The 26,761-nt window shown below is 29.1% G+C and overlaps 1 protein-coding gene across 3 annotated transcripts in view; it reads right to left on the minus strand.

Moving 5' to 3' along the window:
• LOC122714008 (octopamine receptor Oamb) overlaps positions 1 to 26,761 on the minus strand; it is a 118,397-nt gene that overhangs the window by 37,037 nt on the left and 54,599 nt on the right. The window contains exon 2 of one of the 3 annotated variants that reach the window (XM_043934975.1): positions 21,544 to 21,643. The gene's annotated coding sequence lies outside the window, so the exon portion shown is untranslated. Of the gene's footprint in view, positions 1 to 4,161; positions 4,393 to 4,412; positions 4,642 to 21,543; positions 21,644 to 26,761 lie in introns of those variants that run through there. The other 2 variants (XM_043934972.1, XM_043934973.1) reach the window with 2 other exon arrangements.

Below are 26,761 nucleotides of genomic sequence, written 5' to 3' on the forward strand. Positions count from 1 at the left end.
TAATCGTATATAAAATTCTTCTCGAATTTAACGATATCTTTTTATTATTAATATTTTCTTATTAATTATTTATTTTAAATTGTTAAAATTCAAGAAATTGTAGGAAATTTAATTTTAGTTGGATTAATCGTATATCAAATGATTTCTCTTTTATCCTAAAATTTTTCAATATTTTTTTATCATTTGCATTTTCATTATTGACAGATCAAGTGAAACACTTCTATAAAATAATATACGAAAAATAATATTTTATTGTATTCCATCAACATTAAAAAATTTTCACGAATTCTTTAATATTCCTCTATTATTCATATTTTCACCATTGATAAATCAAATAAAACATTATTTATTGCGATATATCTTTTAATTACATTCTACATTCAAAATGATAATAATAAAATCTTCAAATTTTTCTCATTTCAGTGATAGTGAAACTCATATCAACGTCAAATAAGATATTATTAATTTTAAAATAATAAACAATACGATATATTAATATACTATAATTCATGTTTATATAATATAACATATATTAACATTTCTCCATTCTACTTTATAACATTAAAAACAAAGATTGCTATCGAAAATATTTTACAATATTCACATTTCACCTTTAAGGGCATCACAAAAACTATTAATCCAAAAGCAACTATCATTGTTCACCCTTTAACCGGAAACTGAGAGTGAAACTGATTTCAACGCCAAATCCCTCGAGCTGTTCAAACAAAAAGGCAAAAGAAAATAAAAAAGATAAGCGAGAATACGAAGAAAGGAATCGAACAATCAAATATCGGCCGATAAAGAAGAGAAAACATTTGCAGAATGAATAATTCAATGTGAAAAGATGACAACGAGTTAAGCATCGCTTCTTGTTCAATAAATGGCTGGCTTTAATTATATTTCTCACTGTCTCGAATATGCACGATCAACGATGATCGTTTTACGATAACGGTTCGATCGGTAATAAAGTAACAATAATAACGTGGATATTAATGGCCACGAATCACGCGTCCATTTTACTTTGTCCCGTGTAATTATTCGAAAAAAAAGGATTGATTGATGAAATTTTCGAGGATTCCAAGATCTTTTATTACACTAACGATCTTTCGAGGGAAACGTTTGGAAAAATGTCACGCGTTGCACTGTGGTTCTAGATGAAGATTTTTTTTTTATCAGTTTTCTTTTTTTTTTTAAGGGTTGATTGGATTCTGTGGTGGAAAAAACTTGAGAATGAAATTTCGAAATAATGATTTGGTTTGGATTTTTTGATCTCGAAACTTTAAAATAAAATTATATTTCAAATTATTCAGAGGATATTTCAGAGAATGTTAAGGTTATGTTAGATTTTAGAAATTTACTTTTTTAGAAATTTACTTATTTTAGAAAACTACAATTTTTTGAATTTTTGTAATGATAAATATATTGCTTAAAGAATTAAGTGATAATTAAATTCGATCAAATCATTAAATTGATATATACTCGAAGAATTCGAAATTAAACAGAACAAATGAATAATAATGGAGATTTTGATATGAAAAATTGAGAAGCGGAAGTAAGCGTTTAATAAAATTTTGGAAATCTTTTCAATTGCAATTTGTTAATTAAAATATGTGTTTCATCAAGAATTTAACGATAAGATCAATCATAAAACTCTGTCAGAGATACTAATTAATTTCGAGATATTGATGTGAAAACTTTTTTTAATAAAGCAAGTCCTCATGAAAGAGGCAATTGTATGAATACAATAAACATACTCGTGATGCATAATGAATCTCGTTTTGGAGATAATGCTTTAATAAACATAATTTGTTTTAAAAATGGCAAGAAGTTATTTTAATTGATTTTTTTTTATCGTATTTTGAATTGCATTTGCATTGAAACTTTAGTTTTGAATATTTTGTATCATCGTAGATATTTTTTAAATAGTTACTCATTATTTGTAAATTAATGTATCAAATTATCAGGAATTTTTTAACAATTAGATTATAAAATAATAATTTTATTAGATAATGAATGGAGATATTTGTTTTATGAGTAATTTTAATTTTTTTTTAGAATTTTAACAAGTTAATTCTTAAAAAAATTAGATATAGATAAAATAAATAAATCTAAAAAAAGAAATCTATCATTTTAACAAGTTTGCTTGTTATTTTGATATAAAATTATTAAAGTTGATATTTATGTTTGGATGAATTTATAGAGAAAAATAATTCCAATATTTCTTGGATATTGATATGTTATAAAATGTAGAATTTCAATGTTCTTTAAATAAATTCAATCAAATCATTGAAGATGATAAGATAATAAATATTTTAAATAAAGCAATACATCTCATACAAACGTTTTATGATTATGAAATGACTAAGACATTAAAACATTAAAAATACGAATCATACAACAAATTAGACACATTTAGATTCATATAAAATAAATAATTCCAAAGGTCTATAATTACTGTACATCTGGAAAATAACCATAATTTCAACCGAGATACCAATTTGACCTGAGTTAATGATACATAAATTTCTACAAGTAGTTAGTTGCCTTAGTTCCCTCTTTCTCTGTATCTGTCCAATTAACTTGGTATTCATTTTCTAATAATAGTTTGCTCCAGAAAATCAGTGTTAATTAGAGAAGTTTTAGATACAGATATTGTAGGTGTTTGTATTTGTACTATTTGAGAATATTTGCATTTTGGAGAAGTTGAAAAATCGAATTTGTGTCGCTTGCAACGTGACTATGCAAATTTACATCTTCTTTAAACAAATCTAGACACATTGTACAATAGAAACTTCGTTACACGAACTAATTGAGGGATAAAGGTATTCACGTAAGAACAATTTCACGTGGGACAAGCATAACACATGATTTTATTTAATACTTTAAACAAAATATACTTCATATTACGAATAATGATATATGATATATAATATAGTTTATTATAATATAATATATATTATAATATATATATATAATATTAGATAGTTTAGAATATATGATATAGTTTAATAAAAATATGGTAAAAAAAAAAATCATATGATATCAAATTTGCAACGTTACATTGCTTTTACGTCTCAAATCATTCAAATTTCGTTTCTAAAATAAGTAATACATCATTCGTCATGCAGAAAAAAATAAATATATTACATTCTGTAATAGAAAATACACTATTTATATAATAGAACGGTTATATAATAAAATTTATATAACGGGTGTTCCTATAACGAAGACTCTATTATATATATAAATTTGTTTCACGATGAATAAAAAGATAAGTTAATAGTCATCAAATCTTTGTTACAGATATTATCATATTTATACGATAAAACGAAAGAATAGAGAAATTTAAGCTGATAATCTAATTGCACTTAACCATCATATTTCTGACGTATACACGTGTTTATTCTCGATGATAATGAAGTTTGAGCTGAAAATTGGATCAGATTTAACCATTCAACCGTTATGATTGTAGAATTAAAATTAATTAATCTTTTCATTTTACTAAATATATTAATAAATATACGTAATATATTACGTAATAATTTCAAAATCTCATTCATAAACTTCACCGATTTAATTATAAAAAAAACTAAAGTATATTTATCGTTATAAAAAGAGATTTAGATTCTCTAATACATTATCTACCTATTAGATCTGCTTAATAATTCGAAGAAAGCGAATTTTACATTTTCATAAAATCAAATGAATTTTAAATGAGATGAGATTAAAATATATCCTATTAATATTAACAAAGAAATAAAATTAAATTGTTAATTTTTCCAATAATTAAAATAATTAAAATAAATTGAATACATACTATATGACTTTTACTATATTGACTTAAAAACCCTCTTTATTTTTAAAATAAAATTACATCAAAAATTCAAAATTAAAACACAATTCCATCTTATTGCATTCACCCAACAATTCTTTTTACTCTAAATCAAGTTATTTGCAAAAAACAAACTTATATACATCACAATCATTATATTTCCAAATCCAAAATTTCTAAAACTTAAAACAAAAAGTTATTGTATTCTTTATTATATTCGCTCAAAAATCCTTACTTACCTTAAACATCTCAAATTATTTAAAAAAAAAAACAAAAATCCCACTCAAACCCAAACACTCCCAACCACCATAACCAAACCATCCACTCACCACGATTTTTCCAAATTCAAAATTCTTCCACACTCAAAATAAAAGATACAATTCCATCTCTTCTATTCATTCGAGATCGTTTCCACAAAAAGAAAAAAAGAAAAAAACAATCCCAAACACTACGACTCTTGGAATCTTCCAAATCTCGTCAAACACTAATAAAAAGAAAAGAAAGAAAGAAAAAAAAAAAATCTTCTCGATCGATCTCGAAAAATCGATCTATTATTTCAACTTCAATATCTCTCCCTCACCATGAGATCCACAGGCGAGATAACACATGTTCTTCTGCACATACCCGGATCAACCGAGGCGTGGAGGAAAAATTCAAATTGGCTCGATTTTCTACGTAATGCGCGGCACTTTGCCGCGCGATCGGTAAGCAGAGCGGTACGAGGAGGGAGTCGCGATCGGCCAGAGTCCCTCGGGACTCCCGAAAGGGCCGAGAGAATCGTCGTGGACGCGCCGCGGGTGAGGAGCGCACTGAGGATCCGGGAGCCACGGTGCCACTGCACGCGCATGCACCACAGAAATTCGCATATCCTCTCCCTCCCGCTGCCGGCACCGCCGCTCGTTCCGTCCTTCTTTTTTGTTCGCCGGATTCATCACTTTTTGTCCCTTTTTTTAGAGAGGTGGGCTCCGTTTGAATTTGTTTTGATGCCTTGAAATTTTTGGAAGGTTTTAGAGAAGGATTGTTGATATTATTTTATTCCTTTTAGAATTGAAATTTTATTATGTTATTATTTTCATTCGAATGTTTTTTTCTTTGTTGAGAAATTTTTTATTTTTGTATAATTATGTATTCGAATTAATTATATTAATTTATATATATTTATTTTAGATATAAAATGTAGCGTAGAGTGAGCATAATAGAAACTTATTGCTGTATTTGAATATTCTTAAGAGTGAGTGATTGTGATACTTGTGATGTTATACTTTATTTTATACTTTATTTTTAAGACAGAATATTTTACTATAGATATATCGCATATTATTTTTGAACCATTAGACCTCGTAGTTTGAAATTAAATGCTTATTAAAAATAGATTTCAATATCTTATGCGAAGAATATTTTAATGCTACTTATATTGTAATTAATTATAAATTACAATTCAAGGTTTAAAAAATTCTTTTGATAATAAATTTCTTTGTTAAAATTATAATTTTTAATAAAATAAAATTTATATATTCTTATATATTTTATTTGATTATGAAAGGATGAAAACCCTTTGATAATTTATTATGTAACTAATTATATATTTGACGCAATTTAATATAAAACAAGCTGTCGTTATTTTAATCTTCATTACTGTTATACTGTATGTCATAAAATATTATTACTACATGATGTTCATGCATCATGTTATTACAAAACGATCAAATTTGGATATTCATTTATTTTTAACAGAACAAGATTTAATTATGATATTACGATTAAATGAACTTATATACGATTATTTTATTCTTCATAATTATCAAAGTTGTATATAATTAAGTAATATTATGACATGATAAAGTCGATTTTAAAAAAAAAGCTATAAAACGTTTTATTGTTTCATAAATTCTTTACAACTTGTAATTATTTTATTTTATCATTAAATCAATTATCCGATGTGATAAAACAAAATAATTATAATAATTATATTATTATATAATATGTATCATTAACACAATATTTATTTTGTAAATGGATATTATATTACATTTAAATTACAAACAATCCACTAATTTCATAATGTTATAAACATTAATTTGTCATAAAGTTATAAACATTAATAAAATTCATAATTATATTTGAGGAAGAATTTAAATGCTTGTTGTAGATAGTTTAACTTTATTTGAATTTTGTATATCATTCTGATTACAATACATGCTTTTTACACTTAAAAAAATTTGAAAATAAATACCAATTTTTAATGTATATTGATTTAAATGAAAAACTAATTTTGTGGATGTGAGCAAATTTTTAGAAAATTGGAAGAAAATAAATTTGAAATGGTTGTTACAGGAAGTTGAGTTTGTTTAGGTTGTAGTAAAACTTTTGAAGTAATGTTGACAGGATCTTAAGAAGATTTACTATCTGAAGAAAAGTTTCAACCAGAGCTCATCAAATTCTTACTGCAGAAATAGTTTGATTTTATTTCTTTCTTATGCTATTCATGAAATTAATAGTTTCTTCACTTAAATAAAGACTTAAACATTAATGTAAAACAAAATTAAAAAATTAGTAAATAGAAATTGATTTTTAATTATTCTTAAAAAATTATAAATAAGTTATAAATTTTTCTTTAGTAAAATATTACAATTTTCTCTCTTTTCATAACATTTTTTGAAAAATGTATTTTCTAATAGTATGTATTTTCTAATAGTTTTCATTAATTTTTTAATTGCAATAATTACAAAATTTAACGAAATTAAAGGAAAATTTTATAAATTATTTTAATTATATAATGTTAATATAATATTTTATGCTTTTAATAATTAAATAAATTCATTAAGAATTCTTTAAATAAATTAATGAGATATATTTTGATTTACAATATTAAAAATTTACAATATTAAAAATTGTATATTTCTTTATCATTATTTATCACAAGGTTCAATATTTTGAAACTCTTCTTATTCTGTTTATTGTGTTCTATCTTTGTTTCTTTTGGTCTGAATTTTGAATCTTGATATTGACTAAAACATAAGAAGCATTAGAATAATGGTAATGGCATGAGAATATTGATTGTAAGAAAGAAGATATGCTGAGAATGAATTTACAAGGATTTAAGAGATATTTGAGATGTTTCTTGATTAAATTTTCTATCAATTAATTTTTTATTAGCTGAGAATATTTGCTTATCTTCAGATTTTGATTTTACAAATATTCTACATGTTACAAATATTCCTAAATTTATGATTTTTTTTTGAATCACAAAAAGTATTAGCAAAACACATATCACATGCCACATCATTTAAATATTCTAATTATAGTCAATTTTCTTTAATATTAAAAAAGAAAAATTCATATTTAGTTATCAATTTAATATCAATCCTTTTATATTATTATCCTCAATTAAAATCAAACACTTAATTAATCAATCAATCATCAACTTATTTCTTTTTATTTTTAAAATAATATTATTTGTATCTAATTATTAAATATTTTCTTTCTTAAAATTTCTTCTTATTTAGAATATGTATTTAAATATCTTTAATTAATTTAATTTTGATTATTTTTAATTTAATGATTATTCATTTCTGTTTTAATTATTATTTTAATTTTTATTAATAAAAAAAAGTAACAAAATAAAAATACCACGTTAAAGTACATCAATTCAATTACAATTTTTCCTTTTTTAAAATATTGTTAACTACCCATATTAATTACTAAACATTTTTTCTAGAATATATGTTTGTATAACATAATTAAGAAAAAAAGTAAGTGAAACAAAGATTCACGTTTAATTATCTCAATTACTAAGAGCCAACCCCCTCGTTTTTGAAATGTGACACGTTATCATTGCTCGATTCCAACAATTTCATTTACTACCACATCCTGTCTCTATTTATTTCCCCTTCCATCATTTCATTTCCACCCTCCTCCCCCATTTTTTTTATTCTCCATTTATTCTGCACCCTTTCTCTTCTTTTTTAACCTTCCATGTGTTGCAATCCACCCCCGCAACCACATCTCACGTGAATCTACATTCTTGAAATATCGTCATTCTTCATATCTCTTTTTCGTTTTTCAGTTTTGTCAATTTGAAAGTTAACAACAGTTTGAAAATAATATTAAAATCTATTTTAAAAATTATACGATTTTGGAAAGAGAACATGTTTGATTTGAACAGTAGACAATTGGAGGATTGTTTTCAAATATTATGAAATAAAGTGCAATAAATGAATTGTTATACATATTGAAAAATATATATATATATATATTTGTAAATTCAAACTTTAATAAATTAAAAATTGATCTAGCACAATCAATTTAGATCACAAGTAGTGAGGTAATATAACTTTTATATATAATAGATTCTCACTTATATAATCTCACTTTAACTGATCAACAATTGCCATGAGAATTGATAGTATATTAATTATTATTTTAATATCATAATATTCTAAATTTAGATTCTATATATATATATATAGAAAATTTTATATTTTATTTTATTTTATTTAATACAAACTATAAATATAAAGTCAAATTAATTAGCCATTCGTTTATCCAATCAGAGGTTCCACAGGGGATAAAGAGAATCTACTGTATATTATTATATTAATTGTTTAGTATTATAGTATTATATTTCCATATACAGCAATCATCTTCGTAACACTATACTGTAATGGTATATCTATTATAACTTCTACGAAGTTAGCTTTATAATCTCGTGGGGAAATTATACGTTATTTAACGTGGAATTTATGTTATATTATTTTCCATTATCGTACAATATTTGTACTTTCAATTATCGTTTTTTTCCTTTAATCCATCTTATCCTTCAATTCACCTATAACTATAAAACTTTTTTGCACTAATCATAATTTTTAATCAGATCGAAAATATAATCCCCAATCCAATTCTAAAAATCAATATTTATAATCTTCTTCTTCTTCAACCTTCCTTCAATCCTATCTTCAATTCTTCCAATCTGATTCCACAAAATAAATTCCAAATTTAATTTAAAATTTCTTTCTTAATTCAAAATTCCAATTTTCCATCTAATTAAAATATAAACCACCAACTCTTCCATCAATTTCAAAATCAATTCTAAAAATTACATAAATTACAGATCTCTTTCCAATTCCTTCACATTTCAATTCTTTGAAAAAAATCCCCAATCCCCAGCGATCAGGGGAACCTAATCACTATTCACCTGACTAATTGCACGACTTCTGTCTGAAACAGCAGGAGCAATTGAGTTCTCTTCCTGAAAGGAATCGCGGTTGTTCTTCACGGGCAGGCTTTATAATGGGGTAACGGGATAACAATGGCGGCGGAACAAGGGGCAAAACGAAGTTGCAAAGGCTCGGCCAACCTTCCATTAATCGGCCACGTTGCTCGTTATTAAGCCGGCGAGTTACTCTTTCCTGGACGGATAGCAAACATTTTATTCCTTATTCCGGTCGAAAGGAGAAATTCCTCGGCGAGCTTCTCCCTTTCGAGTCGGAAAATCGAGTTAATTAATGTTAATTGGCCCGGTTTCAAGATGAATATTCAAGAAAACGCGATAAAGTATAGGAAAAAGGAAAGAAAGAATATTTACAAATAAATAAAAATAGATTTACGATATACAATTGCACGATTTCATTCGTTATTCGTCTCAAAAATTGATCGAAGTTGTCGAAGTTTATCCAAGAATCGATCAATCAGCTTCATTTCCGAAGAAATGAAACTTCAAACAGGAAAAGGGGTTACGATGTCGGTATGAACCTTCCGGCAACCAGTTAACACGCTGTCTGAATCAAACAAGCTTCGATAATTTCGGTTTCATTAGGTGACTACTCTCTCTCTCTCTCTCTATTTCTCTCTGTCTTCCTCTATTTAAAGGCGAGGCCACAGTATTACGTCTTGTATTCCGTGTCGAGAATAAGTTCACGATGTATAGTTCACATGTATAGCCGCTGGGTATGATAATTCGAACGAAAATACATAGTCTTTGTATACCAGCCTAGGTCTGGGAAAATAATTTTAATTATTTCGAACGGGATCGATATCGTGTTGTATGTTTTTCAAGTAGTTAGATTAAAAAAGATTAAACTTTTGTTGTATTTTTTAAATAATACGTTTGAATAAATGGATTATTTAAAAAAGAAAAAAAAATTTAGAAAAAGAAATTGTTACATAGAGAATTAATAATGCTTCTAATTATTAAAAATAAATTGAAGAAAATTTGATCATTGAAAACGTTCTGATAACTTTACTCTTCCCCTATTTTTAATCTGTATTTCATCTGTATCTTACATCTAGTATTCTCGTCTTATTTTTCCAATCGCTACATTCAAATATTTGACTCTCGAGAGGATTTTCTGTCGCAAGGGAAGAAAAGATGAAGTATCCCTTCAAGATTCTCGAGTGGTCGAAAAGATTCTCGTCGTGTTTCGTTTGTGTTTGAAGCCAAGGGAGACGAGCCTCGACGATCTTCCAGCGAGGAATAATTCAAGTGTAAACGATTAAAGGCAAACAACCCCTTGGACAAAAGACGTAAGTACGCGTATGCTTCCTCTGCAATTTTAAAAATTCCTATTTCCTTCGATGGAAAGAGGGTTGAAAAGAGGGATGGAATGTGCGTAGGGGGTGAATCATTGGCGAGACGAGTTGTAAGGAACAATTAAAATTATTAAGAAAATTATTAAGAAAATTTGAGCACAAAATATTCGATTTCTCACGTTTCACACAGAATATATTATATAATATTATAGTGAATATATAATATATATTTAACTCTTCTTCATTTTTTTGTCAGAAAATTTATTTATTGAATTTAAGAAGATATATTAATCAATTTAATTCAATTGCAAATAAAATATATCACTTTTCTGTTAAAGAAGCCCTTGGGCAATTAGAGGGGTTTCTTTTCGTTTCGATTACATGCTGGCCGATCTTAAAACCTTCGTATCCACGTGGACGATAATATCGACGTAAATCAAGGTGGTAATTTCGAGGCTGTACATTGCTCTCGCATACACTATGCACGACTTAAGTGCAGTGAACAAGGCCAACCACTTAACAAGGTATTATTAACTGTGGAACGTCTGCGTGGAAGTTACAATGCAAGGATATTACAAGGATGCCACAACGAAGATTTCCTCCTTACTTCCCTCAATGATGGCGTCCCTTTCATTTCGAAAAAATTCGAAAATTTAGTTACGAGAAAAAAATTATCGAATCGATGTTGGAAATAAATTTTCTTTTTATAACAATTCGAATGAAAATTCGTTTGAATATTTATTGTGGAAGATTTTTCTGTCTACGAAGAGGAATATATGTTTTATGACAAATAATATAAATAAAGGATTAAATTTAAAAGAACAAATTGTAAATGAAAAAAATTGTAAAACCAATTGTAAAAAAAAAAAAAAATGAGTTTTACGATAAATTTTTGTCGAAAAATTTGTAAATAACACGTCGTATCGTTTCAATAGCCTATACAATTAACATTATATCAACATTGTAAAAAAACGAGAGGTTGAAACAATGATGTACCAAAAATTCAATTCAAGTTTTTTATTCAATCGGTATTCGTTTATATATGGAACAAAAAAACGTGTGGAAATTTTCAATAAACTGAATTAATATTTCAAAAACAATATTCTGAAACAACGATAAAAAAATTCGTATTCCAAAAATATTCATACACATTAATTTGTAACTGATAAAACGTAGGTTGTAATATACTCAAATACTCGCTGTGAAACGTTCATTATTTTATATTCTCTTTTTATACCTCGTTTAAAAAATATAATTTAATTAGTTTCTAAATAAAGTAACAAGTTTTTTTTTTATTTCTTTAATTATTTTTAAATTTTCAACTTTTCTATAAGACAGAAAAAGAGACAAAGGGAAAAAGAGATAATTTAAAGATTCCATCAACGCAATTTTTTTACTTTTTATTAAATTGATTATTAAATTTTTAAACTTTTCCATATATAGAATTCTATACCTGATAATTTTATCTATTTTTTTAATTATCTTTAAAATTTTAAGCTTTTTTGTGTGTAGACATATAACGTATTCATTAATTCACAATTCTAATTTTTTTCATTTATAATTATACTGTGAATTCAATTAAAGAAATTTTTCTTTAAATTTTTCTATAAACCTCTGTAGAATTTTTCCATTTACTACTTAATATAATATAATCATTACATTGATAAATGAATTAAACAATAAAAGATTCAAAATTTGAAGATCAAATTTATGGAGGATTTCTCAAATTGACTGCATCCAATATCGAAATTAATATCTCAAGACGCATCATAATATGCGCGGCGCCAACCTTCCGGATATATTTGGTATCTAACATAAAAGTGACATAACTCTTTGTCAAAATTGACAGAAATCGTTCGATACCATTTCTACGTTCCATCAACTTTCGTTCTTCAATTTTCGGTTCAGAACGCTTCTCGGAATATATTCGAATGTTAGCAATATATTCTGTACGTTAGAATTTTTATTTTTCATTTGCACATCTTCTTTATGAAAATTGTTATTAAATCTGTATTTATAAATAAAATCAAGTATTAAATTAATAAAAAATAAATTAAATATTCGTTAATGATCGTTGAAGAAGAGGTTAAGTAACAAAATTCCGTTCAAATATTTCACAAATTTTTCCTTGTTCCTTCATTTCAACAATTTCCACTTCATTATTATCCATAAAATTTCAAATTATAAGAAAAATTCGCGAAGGAAAAAATTTTAACGAAGAAACGAGCCAAAAATCTTCGACGAGTAAAATTTCTTCCGCACAGGAAGAATGAATGGCGCGCAAACGACAATTTGTGGATTGGATTCCGGGTGCGTTTTCAGCGTGGCCGCGGCATGGCGCAATTCAATTAACCCAATTGACTCGAGATAGCCGGTACGTGGTCCTAACACGGAACGTCCCTCGAATGTCAATATTTGTCAATGGCCAAACGGCAATAGGCGTCCAGTGATTGCGTTTCTCATACGTGTGCCGCCATAATTACGCGTTCACGCGCCATCTGGCGGAAGCGATCCTCACTAACGAATGATAGTCACGATTCTGCTACAGGTATCCTCTCGTTCCTGTGTAACGTCAGTCTTTTCAATGATTGATTGGATTCATGATGCGAATTTCGTTTTGGAGCGTGGAACGAAGGAGTGAGAGACGTTTGAGATAAGGATGGAATAGAAACGTCTGCTTAATTTGAAATGAGTGAAAGAAAGTGAGAGAGAAAAAAAGTGGATGTGTTATAAATGATTAGGTTAGGATTCTGTAGATATAGGTTTGGTGTAAATTTATTTAAAAATTGTAATCCTCTGAATACCACAAAATAATAAAATATTTATTAATAAACAAACAACCTTTAAAAAATTAAACAAAAATTCAGCAAGCATATCTTTTCACGATCTCAAAAGTTGTTAAGAAAATCCTTTGAAAAAATCTCAAATCTTCTTCCAAATAATCAAAATTCGATCTATATGTAAAACAAGCCTTATCTTTTTAACACATCCCAAAAATTCATCAAACTTATTTCTCCAATTTTCTAATTAATCCAAATCGATGAAAAAAGAAAAAAACAAAATTATCATCTCATCGACTATTTCAAGAAAAGAACATCTTCGATCAATTTAATCAACCGTTAATTTAATTAATTTCCACTCGTCAGCCGATTACATTAATTAAATTTAATGGAAGTCTGATGATGGTTGAAGAATAAATTGAATATCGCGAGAGAAACGGAAGCTTCTCTGAGGATTCAGATGAAACGAAAAGAAATGGATGTCGGTGGATAGAAAATTACGTGTTAGTCGGTTCCGCGAGTTCTTCGCCGAGGAATGAGAAAAAGAAAGGAGACGAAGAATGAGAAATGAAGTTATCGGAACGAACTTTCGAGCCGCAATTCAGTCTGTTGCTTCGCAGATGGCGCGAGAAGATGATGACTTTTGGCTTGCTAGGCCTCCACAATAAAGAAATGCATGGTTCTAATATTTTTTATAAATTCTATTTTATTTTATTTTATTTATTTATTTATTTATTTATTTATTTAAAGAAATAGTGAGCATTTCCTCTCGAATAATTGTGGTTGAATTTATAAACATTTTAAAATTTCCTTTCTTGGAAATAAATATTTTAATTTATTTTATTTTAAATTCGTAAAAATATCTCCATTCTTATTTGTGAAAATTTATAAGTTAGAATCTAAGTTATTAAAATTTTTGTAAATTATTCAGTTTTAAAATTATATACATTCGGTGAAAGATTAACTCTGGTTTTAATAAAATCTTCCTTTGAAAAAATTTAAAAAGAAAGGAAATTCGTCAAAATTCGAATAAAATGCTTTTCTGTTGCTTTTAAATTTCCAGAATGAAGAGAACAGTTGAAAACTATTTCAAAAAATCGAACGTTTCAACAACTTTGAATAAAAATCACCTTTGCTAAATAAACAAAAAAAGAAAGTAAAAAAACCAAACTACAATCACGATTTATTAATAAACAATTCAAAAATTTAATTCATTTCAATGAACGATATCATCTCAGAATTAATAATAATCTTAAGTCTTTTTCATCAGAAAAAGAATTAAATTACAAAAGGAACAAAAATATTCGAAAATTATTACCAAAAAGATACTTCATTTGGCAAAATCCTTCATCTAATCTATTAAAAAAAAAAAAGAAAAAAAAAAGAAAATGTATCAAGCATATTCGCGTAGACAGAGACATTTTCAGTTCTCCATTCATCCTATTTCATCCACGCTTCGTCCAACGTCGTATTCGATGCGACGTGTAAAAATAAAATGAAGAGAGAGAGAAAGAGAAAGAGAAAGAGAGAGAAAGAAAAAAGAAAGAAAATAGACGAAAAAACCAGATTTCCACGAGCTCTGGAAATTCTCCCTTGTGTCGATGGTCGTGCGTTTCCTATTTAATTAACGAAAAAAAAAAAAAAAACGCTTCCTCCTTTTCTCTCAATTCGGCACACGTGTCCACGTTAGAGCACGCGACAAACGCAATCCGCAGCGGTCTCGATATTGACTTTAATAAGCCTCGTTGACATTCAGTGGTCGTGTTCATCTCTCTGTCCCGTGGACCACGCGTCGTGAGGGGAGAAAAAGAGGGATCGAGGGCAGGATAGTTTAATTAGCCGAGACGACGATTCTTTGATTGGCTGTGAGAATTGTTGGCTGGGGAGGGGATTTTGTTTTTTTTTTTTTTTTTTTTTTTTAGGTTGTACATCATGTGCAAATTGATAAAGTAGATGGAATATTTATTGGAAATGGATCCGGTGTTAGTTGTGATAATATTTGCATTTTTTTTTCTTCCTTAGGTTGGCAAATTTGAATTTGAAATCCCAAGTTTTGTGTGAAGATCTCTCGTTGTCTTTGTATGTTCATACAGTTGTTTTTAAGATTTATAAACTTAGAACTTTTCCTTTGCAAGTTTTGATTGGATTATATTGTTCATGATGATCAAAGATAATGATTCATAAAGATCTCAAGATTCTTATTATCTTGTTATTTTATTACAAACATTCTCCACAGATATTTACATATTCTGAGATTTATAAATCTTAGAAAGTTCCTAAATTTAAAAGCTTTAAATTGCTTTCAGTTATTGTGAGTCTATTCTGATGATGAAAATGTTCCAGTTTAAAAAATTTCTTCCATCTTTCTTCTTTTATTTATAAAAATCTTATAGATATCCACATGTTTCTAAATATTCTAAATTATCTTATTTTCTACTCCATCTACTTTAATCTATTCCAATCCAAACATCCCATGTTCCTTCCAACAATAATTCTCTCATCTCTATTCCCAGATTTTAAGGCTCCATAATATACACGTTAATTTATAACTCTTCTACTATTATATATCTATTATTATAATATATCTTAACTCATCTCCAAACTACCATACTAATCACAAACTTCGACAATAATATTCCAATAAATCACCACATACCTATAAATGTATAATACAATTGTACATTTACACACAATTCATACAACATACACAATTGTACATTTTCCAAATAATTCCTTCGATGATTTCTCACATTTTTACAACACATATATAATGGAAGAATTTGGTATGGGTCGAAAATGATCCAATCTACGAATGTATTTACCATTGATACTAGAATCTTGAATCTGAAAAAGAGAATGTGTGTGTTCGGTTCGTTAGTGTTGTCGATTTTTCCGCCATTTGCATTATGCCAGCCGCTGAATAACGAAACGTAATGGCGGCTCGATTTGATTAAACCATTGGCCGAAACTTTGCCAATCCGGAAAATTTGTTCGCCCGTCACGGCTCGATGAAAATCCTCGCCAGGATGGATAATAAAATTTATAGAGGGTGGAAATATCAGAGTGTTTTAGAGATCTTGCATTTTTGAAGCTTTGTTTTCGAATATCAGGAGATTTTTTAGGTTAGAATAATGAAATTGGAAAAGGAATCTTTGTTTCCTCTTTAGAAATTTTAGAATAAAAGGAATTTTGTGCATTACAAAATAGAATTTGAAAAATAGATATTTTATATATTATTATTTATGGAGAAATATCCATTTGATCCAATCAATTAGGATATTAATCAGATAATCAAAATGTAGTTGGCTGACCAGTCAATTCCTTTCTTCAAGAAATTGAATCTTTCAATGAACGATTAATAGTAGACGGGCGGAACTGATAACCGGAAGTAATAAACACGGATCATCGGTTAAAAGTGAATCGAAACGAATTTTATTTGGTTTGACGTGTTGGTTTGTTGGGACAATTCTCTCTTTCCCCTCTCTTTCTCTCTCTTGATAATTCGAGGCGTTCTGGGTTGGAAAATTGGAAAATTTTTGATAGAGATTCTTTTTTTTTTTTTTTTTTTGAAAGAGATCGAATTTCCTGAACAAACTTTTTTTGGGTGAAACTGGAAGTCGTTCGTCATGAGATTGATGAGATTAAAAGTTCGGGGAGATTTTAGTTAATAATTGCAAATTGAAAGAGATTAAAGGGTAGAAGTGGTTTGGTATGGAGGATTAAATGGTGATAATGGGATTTGGATATTTTGTGTTAGAGTGGATAGGATACGTTACGTTCTCTGCCGTGATTAAAAGGATGCGAACCAATTTGACGTCCCTCTTTGAGCCAGTGTAATTTCTCGATCCTTGGATTGTATTAAGTTAAGATAATTGGATTGTATTAATTATTCGATCTAATTCTAATAATTTTTAAAGATAGAAATTTTTCAATTTAATCTTCTTTGCCATCTCTTCGAATTATTTTTGTCACCTTAATGACCATCATACATAACTTTCCACTGAATTAAAATATATATTTTCCACGAATATTTCGAAAAATATATACATTTAATTCACACAATCAAGTGCCCGATCCACAAATTATTTAACTTTCTCTAGAAAATTAGAAACCAAAGAATATTAAAAAATCATAAATCCAAAAATTCAATAAAAATTTTTAATGTCCCAAAAATCTAGCAACAATATTAATTATCCATTTTCTCGTTACGGCGCAAGGGAAACAAAAAATAAACGCTCGATAATTGATACTTTTATTCTCAAGAAACACAAAAATTCGAGGCGAGCAAGCAAGTAGAAGTATTCCTCCTTCCAAAGTTCGATCCACTCTCCGGTCTGGAGAGTGACTTCGAGAAGGTGGAATTTTTGAGAGGCGATGTCTTTCGCGCGATCCTGAAGCGGAACAATGGACTCCTCGACGTGCCGTCTCCACCCGTTCGACCCGTTGGCCCCTTTTGTACCGGAAACAATGGATACCCACCCTGGACGGCTGAAAGAAGACTCTTCCAACCCTCCCCTCCTCTTCTTCAACTCCGTGTATCCTGACTCGCGTGAAAATCCCCGAGATCGTATCGCGTAATTCGATTCTAAGTCGAACAATCGAAAACCGCGGATTGCACGCGAAACTTCGTTCCAAGTAGAGAGAAAGGGGGACAAGGAAAAAGAAAAAAAAAAAAAGCGAAGTAAAATAAAATTATTCTCGCCAATTTAAAATTAAAATTATTCTCTGATTACGCGCCTTATTTTCTTATTTTCTAATTTAATTTAATATACATATGTATACCAATATATCAATTCTTTCTCTTATTTTAAGAGATTTGAATGAGATATCGCTTAACCTAATCGAGCGAAAAGTTTTTCCTTCTTTTATAATCGTTTAATTGATTATAAATCGAAGCGAATTTTGAAACGGTGGAAATGAAAGCGATTCGTCCGTTGATATAAATTGAACGACACTCGCTCGAATTTCAGTTAAGTTGATCTTAAAACCGCGAGTCTGTAATCACAGGATATTGGTAGACACGCAAAGGGAGAAACAGAGGGAGGGAGGGAGAGAGTAAACGTTTCCAGGCGTACGATCAAATGGTCGTAATTCGTCGGAAATAACGCGAGGCAACGGCCGAATTCTCGCCCTCTTGTTTGCCGTCCCTCCCCTCCTCCTCCCCTCCTCCTCATTTTGTCATTAGGCTAATTATCGGCGGATGAATCTGTCGAAGGCGAGATCACCGCGATTCGAAATTACGAGTGTGTGCACGACGAATTGTGGGATCTCCCAACAAAGATTCCCCGATTTGTCGATGATTGAAATTGAGATAATGAGATGGAAATTGAAAATCTCTCTTTCTTTTTCCTATCAGCCTCTGCCTTTCCTCGAGTTCGAAAAACGAATTTTGAGATTTGATTAATTTGATTACAATTAAATTGATGATGAATAAAATATCCAAATATGATCGAAAACGTGATTATTAACAATTTCAATATCGTAAATAACCATTCGATTCCTTAATCAAAGAAAATTTCGAACAGTGGAAGCTCAGATAGCTTGGATATACCGAAGAAAAGTCGGGAAGATTTTGGTTCCACAATAATTCATACCATCGCCCCACTTTCCACGGTCTCGGGGATATCCACGGGGATAATTCCACGGTTTCTCGGAGGATCGAAGTCCAACGAAGCCTAAGCGTCCTGATCCCGATTACATCCGAAAGTTGTCGCCATTTGCCGAAACTTTTCGAGTGGATCACGATGTATCACTTTTTGTCGGCGTTTGCCATGCGGGGTTAATGCGTCCCAGAGCTCGGATCATCGAGAAGAAGATATTTATTCCCGCCGGAAGTGGATGAACTGTGGACGAACTAAACTCGAACATGCGTTCATGAATTCGCATTCTTGAACGCACATTGAGTCTTGCGAAAGTTTGAGAGAAACTTTTTTTCTTTTCATCGACTTATTTTTTTTTTTCATCGCTTGCTCAACAACGCATCCTATACACTTTTAATACGATAATGAATTAAAAAGATAAATTTTTGCGTTTTGTAAAAATTTTTTTTCAAATTTTATTCTATTCTAACTTTCTATAATTACGCGTATATAAATAATGCATCTTTGATAAATTGAAAAATTGTATTATGTATATATATGTTTAAAAAAAAAAAATAAATTACTAAAGCAAACGTTGATCACTTGATCTTCGGATATAATATTGGATTCGGTATAAACAGAATATCGTGAATCATCGCGTCATACATCGACAGCGATGACAAGCGAATCGTTACTGTTATCGATGATGTCGGAAAGAGAGAATGAGAGGGACGGAGAAAGAACTGGGTAAGGAGTAAGGAAGATGGGGGAAGGGAGGATCGAGAGACAAATCGCTGGGAGATCCCTTTTCGGATTATCAGTGCCTGGCCTGGATTCGTCTGAACACGTACGAACCGTTTCCACTGGCTCCCTCGTCCATTGTTTCGACTCGCCGACCCGTAATAACCCGTGTTTTTCTAACACCGTTTCAACGGCCCCTAAAACCCTGCACCGATTCGCCCTTAGAGATTTCGTTTTATTCGATCGAGTGAAATTCACTTCACGATTTCACGATGATGGATTTTTTTTTTTTTTTAATTTCTTCTTCGATCGTTTCGTTTAATTTATTTACTTCTTTTTTTTTCTTTTTTAAAAATATTATTATACGATGATAAAATAATCATACTATGAGATTTTATGCGATGTAAAATATTTTGGAAATTTTCTTTTTTTTTGGAATTTAATTGAGAATATTAAATATAGAAATGTGTTGATTATGTAATTTTTAATGTTATTAAAGTGAAAGTTATCAAATTGAAATTGGCAATTTTATATTATTTATAGTACATTTTTCTTCTACACTATCTTGTAGAAGATTTAAACTTACAATGTAAAATACCGATTGGAATAATTTCGACTGGGATTATCTCTCGAGAGAATGTTCGCATTGAAAATTCTACTCGCCTAGTTACTTTCAATTAACACTTCATCGCCATCCACCAACCAATCGCCCTAATTTAACGCAATGCACGTGATGATCATCAATGATACCGTACAAATTAATAGATTACCTTCGTTTTACATAATACGCGGGAATGTTCGGTTCCCCAGCGACCATTACGCAAGGATTAAGTGATACGAGTCGGCCATTGATCAGACTGCGAGTCATTTCTGATGAAATCGCAGTTGCATTACGGAATGAAGGATGAAGGAAGAGAAAGGATGAAGAGAGAAGGATGTATAGTTCATTAAACGAGCCATTTTTTTTTTTTTGCAAACAAAACTAGTCTTGCGTAGAATACAGCTCTTTGCATTCTCTGGGTTTTCTTTCGTATTATGGTTTTGGAACTAAATCTCGGCCATCCATCATCAATCGTAAAGAGATGATGAGAAAGAGAGATAGAAACACACATCGTGCGTTCCATGCGTGTTTTTATCTTGTGCAATTCAGAGATGCTGGAGAATAAATTTTCGAGGATAGATACCGGCACAAATTCAAGAAAAATGGAGAAAGAAAGAAGAAATTGTACGTTTTTGATTATATATATATGAAACATTAAGGGAAGATTTTATAAATCCCTCTCAACTTTTTCTCTTCCCCCTTAAGGATCGATTTTTCCGTAGAAGCTTCTTTAAATTTGTTTGCATGTCATATTTGAAATCGTTACACACATGTTGAACTAGCGGATTAAAAATCATGATTCGAAGAATTTTCTTAAAATGTTTTAAAGGTTAAAGAAGAAATTGTCCTTTGGTAGAATTCAAAGACAAGTTGAGATACATATATATATAAATTTGGAAGTTTTTTTTATCTCGAAAATTTATTTCTGATGAAATATGCGAAGACATAAGTAAAGAAATATGAAGAATGAAAAATTCCAGATTGATTTTTCTTTTTTTCTACTCATAATTTTTAATTTTAAAGAAAGTATTTTTTAACAACATACGGAAGACACTGATAAAGAATAATATATACGAGGAAAAATCGAAGAAAATAAATTTTAGTAATCTGGGGATTCGATCGTGGGACCAACTTGATGAAAAGCGGACATTCTTTCCATTTAGCCACGAGAACAACAACAAATACTTTCTTTCTCTTCATATATAATGATCATAAAATATTGTTAATCAACTTTTAAGTATTTAATATGCATCAACAGATAATTTAAAACTTTTGGAACTGCTTTAAAATTCCTTATTGGATTATTATATTTTTAAAGCTAATTTTATTATTTCTGATTAATCTTTTATTTTTATCGAAAATCATTTTCATTTCAGATATTGTTATTTTATTTTTTTTTTTTATCAAAAAAGTGAAAAACTTTCTATTTTCGATTCTTATTTATCCACGTTCACCAACAAATGCATCGTAGAAAGGACTTACCGAGGAAGGCTTTCATTAAAATCGGCTTCCTGAACAGGATAATCCAGCGACGATCGGCCAAGAAGACTGTCGGCCTTTAATTTTTTCTATGGCCAGAAATCTGAAAAAAAATTCAAAGCTCTGATTAAATCGAATTCGACTCTTTTTATCGATTATTTGATTCGAATTCTTCATTTTAAGGATCCTCGGCTAAAATCGTTCAACTTTAATTACTACAATTTCGATCTCCCATAAATTTCATTACAATCCTCAAGTACTAACCTATATTCATAATTGTATTATAATTGGATTAAACCAGTTTCAAGTATTTCTCATTTCCATACTTCATTTCATTTCACTTTCTGATATTTTTTAACCTATCTCATCAAATTTGTAATTTCACCCTCGTTCATTATTCCATTCTATTCCAAACTCTATACATTTTACAAACTATACCACGCTAAATGATTTTTGGAGGATTTTCTAAAATTATCCTTGGAATTATTTATTAGAAAACTTTCATACGCAATTATAACACAAAAGTAAATCGTTTAATTTAATAATAAAATAATAATAATCATGACCAATCACGTCAAAAGGTAATCTAATTTAAAAAAACAACAAATAATAAATACTGCATTCCACTGAAACAAATATATATATAAATTTCACAAGGATCTTCGAGCAATTTCAACCCAGCAAGAAAATAAAAATAAAATGGAACAGCTTATAGAAAACGAAGTTAATTAAATCTGCCAACCTCCTCGATCTTCGATCATCAACCGCGATAAAACGGCGGCCATTGCAACCACTACCGCTACTCCTCCTCGTTCGTGGCTCTCTGCTGGCCCCGAAGTCATCGCGGAACAATGATTTTCTATTCTGGTTAGCCACTTGGACCGAGTCGAAGGACGGTGGAGTGCTACTTCCGTAGGCAGTTTCTTAAAGAGGGAAACTAATTGGTTATAAAATGGCCTCCCACGGAGCGGCCTTGCAAAGTCGCGTGTTAAGCATCCTCGATTCGCCAACCCCTTCTCGCACGATATCCCCTGTGCAAGAAAGGGGTGGCGTGTCGAAGAACGGTTTAAAGAGCGGGCCTCTGGCCATCTGGCGATCCGCCATTTTAACAGATTAAACTTTTTACGCAACTTTAGGTAAAAAAAAAGAATTTCTCTCTAAAAAAACTTTTCCTATCTTTCTAATGATATTATTTATTATTTATACGAAGAGACGAAACGTAAGTTTGAAAATTAGAAAGATATGTTTTTCAACAATTAACTAATTGTAATAATTTTTGCATATCGTTATATATTATTTTCTATCGAGAAAATGAAAGTTTAACGAAAAATGACGAAGATTAGCTTCGAAGTTTATCTGTTTACCGTTCGAGTCTATTGAACGATGAAATTGGATTAAAGAAGGGAGCCGGCCAATTGTCTTTTCGTTCTTTTTATCGTTCTTCTTGAAATTAAAACTGCTGCAATTTATGCACGGGGATGGGAAAATTGTTTGAAAAGCTTCGTTCCGTATCCCCTGTGTATCCCCTTTAAAAGGAGAATATAGCTTGGAGCAAATTAATTTTAATCCATAATCGAAAAATATATTTCGTTTATTATGTTACGTTTTTGAGAAATTTATAATTTATACAGAAAGAGTAATCATTTTCTGGAATGAAACGAAATGTTTGCAAACATTATATGTAATGTATAAATGATTGGAATTGTTATAAATTATCGTACAATCTGTTATTTCACCTTTATCACAACTTTTATTGACTTGAAATAAAATTTTAATTAACCTACGTAATACACTTTATTCTCTAGTTTAAAATAAAAACATTCGATATACGGAAAAAAAAAAAATAAAAATTCCGATTAACTCGTATCAAGACTCAAAAATGCGAGGTAAAAATCGAAGGAAAAGAAACGAGGCTTTTGATCTTAGTCCGCCATCTTGCCTCCAAGATCCTCGATCTCGAGACAATCGGTATCGACAACACGTAAAATATTTATCGAACGTCATCGGGCGAACGACAAACAAGGAAACGGAAATTGGAGAGGAAATAGACGGAGTCGGTGCACGTTTGAGAGGCGAGGTGGATCAAAAGACACGTTCTGCAAACTCTTTCCTCTGGATGCCGTACCGACGTTCTCGTAAATTAGAGACGGTCCCAAACGATAGTTCCTCACCCGTGGAATTTTCAATCATTTTTACGGCGCTCTGATCACGTTCACGCGTGTACATAGTACATCTAATGCCATAAAAGAGAATTATGTATATGTTGAATTATGGAGATCAAAATGGGATATCGAGATATTTCTCAATAAAAAAAAAAAAAAAAAAGTCAAAAGAGAATTACGTATTACGTTGAATTATGGAGATCGAGTTTGTGATTCTTGAATATGAATTGTATTGGAGTGAGAATGGGGTATATTTTTAATAAGAGAAATAAAAATTGGAGAGTGTTGAATGTAAAATTATTAAATATTTTATAATGTATTTTCAAAATATATTCAAAATACGTTGAAATGTCTTGTTCCCTTTATATAAGATGAAATGAGATATTTATTTCTTTTTTTCATTTAAATATTAATTGATATGCTTATTGTTTTGCATAAAGAGAGATATTTAAATTTTTTAAATTAAAATTAAAATATATACATCGGAGAAGATGGAATAAATTTAATTTTAATATTACGAATTCAAGTATCAAGTATGGCTATATAGATGACTCTAATATAATGGTATCATTATTAATAAGGATGTGGATGGATTTTAATGATAATTTTGTGATTAATAGATGCATAGGCAATTTCAAAAGCAATTTTAGCTATAGCTAACTAATTTGGTACTACGTAATTTTAATGCTAATTTATATCAAATCGTGACAATTTTGAAAAAATACCATCTGTCTTGTATATTATTCAATTGAATAATAATTAACTAATCCAAAAGTTATTTTTCAATTATATACAATTTTATTTTCATCAATAAAATAAAATCAATAACAATAAATCATTCAATAATTATTATCATATCTATTTTTTAATTAAATTTTTTATTATAATAAAATAATTTGACTTATCGGATCAAGTATCAATCCCTAATTAACATAATTATTCCAGCACTGGAAACAATCTCACCAGCTCAGAAACTGCATTGGATTTCTCCAAATTTCATCAATTTACTTAATCCCCCTTTCTCAAGTTCTCCAGTTGACCAAAATTCAGTCAAAGGAAACTAATAGCAAGATAAGCTATGAAAGCAAAAAAAAAAAAAAAAAAGAAACAGGCTACTGAAGAAAAGAATAACGAGACAAATTCGAATTGCATCAATTATATCAATTGTTGTAACATAAAATTCTACAAAATTCTCAATATATTTCTCTATAATTAATCAAACAACGAAAAATTCGTCTTTTTATTCTTTTAGATTTTTGATATTCAATAACGTTTACAAAGAATTTAAAAAGAAAAGAAATGTATTTAATATTTATGTATTTAATATTTCTAGAATCATCAATCCTCCAAAGAAGAAACATTTACATTATTATTTTTCTATTTCTATCAAAAGCATGTATCATACAAGCGCAATAAAAACCAAACATCAGTTCAACTTCAAAGAAAGAAAAAAATCAATTCTAATTTTATTCATCATGCATTACAGCCAAATGTCACGATCCAATCGTAGGCGGGACTTGATGACTCGCTGTCGAAAGAAAAATATATTTCACACCTTCTGCCAACAATTTTTTCCCCTAATTTATTAACTTCGCCCCCAAAAGGTCGCTGCACGTGTACAGGCGTGGGAGAGGATTCTTTCCTCTTCCTCCATTGCAACGAAACACCGGAAGCGATCTTCGATAAGTAGAATCGTTTGGAAGTTATGGCTTGAATTATTCGAGCATGGAATCACGTGGAAGGCGTTGGTTTAATCGTGGGATTGTTTGCGGGTAGGTGGTTGGAAGTTTGGAATTTGGGGGTGAATACTTTACGTGGGGTCGTTGAGAGAAATTTTTGGTCAATGGATATGATTATTTGTGGATAAATTGTAGAACCTTTGAAGAAGCTTAGAAATTTCAAGAATGGATAATGTGGAACTTGGTCCATTGATGGATGGAAAGATTCTTTTTATAGATTCTGTTGTGGGAATTTTAAGGATGGATTTGATCAATTAGATTATGAAGATTTCTGATAAATTGTAGAATTTTTGGAGCTTGAAATTTTGAACGAGATAGATATTGTTGGTATAATTAATTAGGATAGAAAGTTTTTTAATGAATAATGATGTGGGTTCCATGCATGGGATTGTAGATAAATTATTGAAACTTTGAAACTTTAAATGTTAGAGATGAATAATGTGAGCTTTGGTTCATTCTACATAGGAAGATTTTCAACAGATCCTGTGTAGAATGAAATAGTTAATTAAATTAATTATTAAAACTTTGGAAATTTGGAATTTTGGAAATAGATATTTAATCAATTAAACCAATTAAATTATGGAATTTTATTTGATAGATAATACGAATAATGTTGACTTAATTATGAAATTATACATAAATTGTTGAAATATTTGGAGTTTTAAACATTATTATAAGATTTGTTTAATTGAAAAGATTTTTAAATTTTAAATTTTATGGCATTATGTAAATACATGGATATATGAATATAGAATTTGGTTTTAGTGAGATTTAAAATAATTCATTGATATTGATATTCAGAATTTTAATTTATTATGACATTAATTTAATTAAAATGAAAAGACATTAATTATTATGAACAGATGTTCATAAATACTTTGGAATTTGTAATTTTGAAAATGATTAATATAAGATGTTTTTATTATATTTAAAGTAGAATTATTCTTTTTCTTGATGCAAATTTAAAATTGTATATAAATTATTGAAATTTTAAAATTTGGAATTTTATGAATGATTGTTGTTTTATTTTGTTTAATTAATTTGAATTTGAAAATTTAAAGATGATTATCATTTATTTAATTAGATAAAAATATTTTAAATATCTATGATTGTAGATTAATTAGCTATAAGAAATGATGAAAAATACTATGGTTTTCTCGTTTGCTATCATATATCAGATATATGTACTAACCATAAATACTCATACACAGTAATATGTTTGCAGATATTATATTACAATGTTTACTTACAATTATAATTGGAATAACGTGGATATAACTCCATGAGATTGTTTGAGGATAAACTATTTGGAATTTTGGA

The sequence above is a fragment of the Apis laboriosa genome, unplaced genomic scaffold (assembly GCF_014066325.1).
Source record: "Apis laboriosa isolate Shangri-la unplaced genomic scaffold, ASM1406632v1 scaffold26_cov146, whole genome shotgun sequence".
Taxonomy (NCBI): Eukaryota; Metazoa; Arthropoda; class Insecta; order Hymenoptera; family Apidae; genus Apis; species Apis laboriosa.